Below are 2684 nucleotides of genomic sequence, written 5' to 3'. Positions count from 1 at the left end.
CTAATATTTACTCATGCTAGCAAACTTGCCATTCATAGCGGCCATTTAACTAATCTTGTTGCCACAGCAGCAGCTGTTGAGCAAAAATTAGTCTTGACCTGTTTTGAACACAAATACATACAGATCACTTCACTTAAGTGACAAATATGGTTTAAAAGATTCATCACACTGATGTCAGTTAAAAACAAAAAAAACAATGCCTAGCTGTGGTATAGCGTTTTCTAATATAAGCAACGTTAATCGTTAATCTACTGTTCACCAGATAAGGCTGTTGCAGCAAAACAAACACTTTGACCTGAAGTTTCACTGCTTATGGATCCGACCTGTGAGGAGGTACATTAAAGTTACATCATATTGCTTTCATTTAAATATTTTTTATCTATCTTATTTAAAAACTAATGTTTAATATTGTTTTAAAAAATCAGGATTTTAGTTTTTATCCCAACTATATTGTTCATGGTTTTTTTTGTTTTTTTTCTGTCAGTTATAAGCTTCCATACAACCCAGACAGTCAATAAAAAGTACCACCTATTAAACATGATCAGGATTTCCTTTATAGGGCTGCCTCACCAGATCACAATAGAGATAAAAGGTCCCCTTTTTTTGATTCTCCAAGTGGATACAATGGAGTTTGTATGAGTCAAGAAGCTGTGATTCAGAAAGTAATTTAACTGTAAGTCATGATGAGAGCGAGCGAGGCAGAAAAATCATGATGACAGCGTGCGACACATCCTGCTGTAGAACCAAAGTCACAAAAACCACTAAGTCTAACAAGCCTTGAAATAGTTAAGAACAAAGCTTCCGTCATTGCCAAACTCCTCCGGATCAGGTGATAAATCCCCCAAAGAGAAAATTGATGTGGGATTGTTCCCAACATTTGTGTGTGGCAACCTAATTGTGTCTGAATGCTAAACTTGTGTAGTGTTTTACTACTTTGGTGACTCCACGCTGGCAGAATGCTTGCTTCCCTCCAATGGTTGGGGAAAACCTTTTTATTAGTGGTTTCTGAATCTTTATTCTAGGCTACTCATAAAGCAATGAGATGAGTGATATCATGTGGTCCTCGTCAACAAGGGAGCTTTCTGTTATACTTTGTAGCCATTTAAATTGAAAGATTAAAGGCTGTGACACGCAGGCAAGGTTAGAGCGCAACGTGAACTTCAGTCGACAATTTTTAACAAGCCCTCATTTATTTCATGCTTTTTAATACTCACAAGATGGATTTACATTGAGATAATTGGAATTTTGCAAACCCACTACCAAATATCATTGCTTTTGAACACATGTCCGTTATTAAAGGACAATTCCACTGATTTTCCATCCCATCAGTTTAGCCTATTGTCATTGTTAGGAGCCTGTGAAAACAGTCCTCTGTATAACTCTGGAAAAAGGGACTGAGAAAATAACCAGGCAGGGAGGCTGTACTGAAAATATGCTGTTGCATTATAGGAAACTTATGGAACATGACCCAAACTGGGGATTTAAAGTGAGGATGTGCCAGCGTCTATTGCTGATTCTTGACCCTAAAAACAATTATCTTAATAAAATAAATAATTTAAGTACTTTTAAAAGTAAGCACTTACATTTCCAACATGTCTTTTTGTGATTGCTGGATACAGAAAAGGTGTGGCAATGTACATGGATCCTACCATTCACTGTCTCAAAAGAAATCATGGTGTGATTTAAGGATAAGAATTATCTAAAGTTCTCATCATCTAATCATCATACATCTCCACATTTTCTGTTCAAAAGATTTTTTTCTATGGGCTTCAACTTTCAAGTCTAACAACTTAGAATCACCTTCATGATCATTCTTATCATACTCCTTTATTCCCTTACATCAAGGGCAACCCGCGGCTCTTGAGCCACACTAAGCAACAGCTACTTTTATTTTTGTTGCACAGTGGACAGTTCATTGAAAGGGAAAGCCTTTTATTTCGGAGCTTGAGGTGATAGTGAGACTCAGAAGTAATATTAATATTTTGTCAGCTAATATATACGTCACATCCTTCTATCTCTTTTTCTTAGCCTTGGAAAACCAAGCAAATCCCCAAAAATGAAAGATCACAAATGAAATAGAGAGTTTTATTCTGCCTGCATAGATTCCTTTTTCCTGTTTTAGCAAATTAGCAAATAACACAACATGTTTATATTGAAAGACATTTCCAGAACAAGCACACATCATTTGTAGCTTTTTGTGTTAAAACAGGTAGAAATAGCAACAGAATTTCAACAATTTTTCTTTCTAGTCAATCTATAACTTCACAGATGTAACAAACTAGTTTTTATATATTTAAAACTTTAAAAGGGGCAAAATGGCTCTTTTTATAGTAGTACAGGTGGCAGACCCCTGCCCTTCTCCATAGAAATCCTCCTGGTTTGCTCATCAGAAGTTCACTTTTGCAATAGACTACTCTGTATGTCGTCCACCACCTTCCTCGTCCTCAGCATCGTTCCTCCAGTGACTGAAAATGTTCTTCCTCACACACACAGGGCGCAGGCTAAGCGTTTCTGCTTTCCTTATATAAAAGGATCTCTATCCTGCTTTAACGAGGCACTTGACCTCCCTCGGCGTTGCTCTTCTCCCTGGGTGACGCAAAAAAAAGTGGGCAGGCGAAGCGCTAAGTGCAGTAGTTTAGGACTATCGGAGTGCACCGAAACATCACTAGTCAGGCAGACTTCAT

This window comes from Eleginops maclovinus, chromosome 7, assembly GCF_036324505.1.
Source record: "Eleginops maclovinus isolate JMC-PN-2008 ecotype Puerto Natales chromosome 7, JC_Emac_rtc_rv5, whole genome shotgun sequence".
In the NCBI taxonomy this organism is placed as follows: domain Eukaryota; kingdom Metazoa; phylum Chordata; class Actinopteri; order Perciformes; family Eleginopidae; genus Eleginops; species Eleginops maclovinus.
This window is presented reverse-complemented; position numbering follows the sequence as displayed.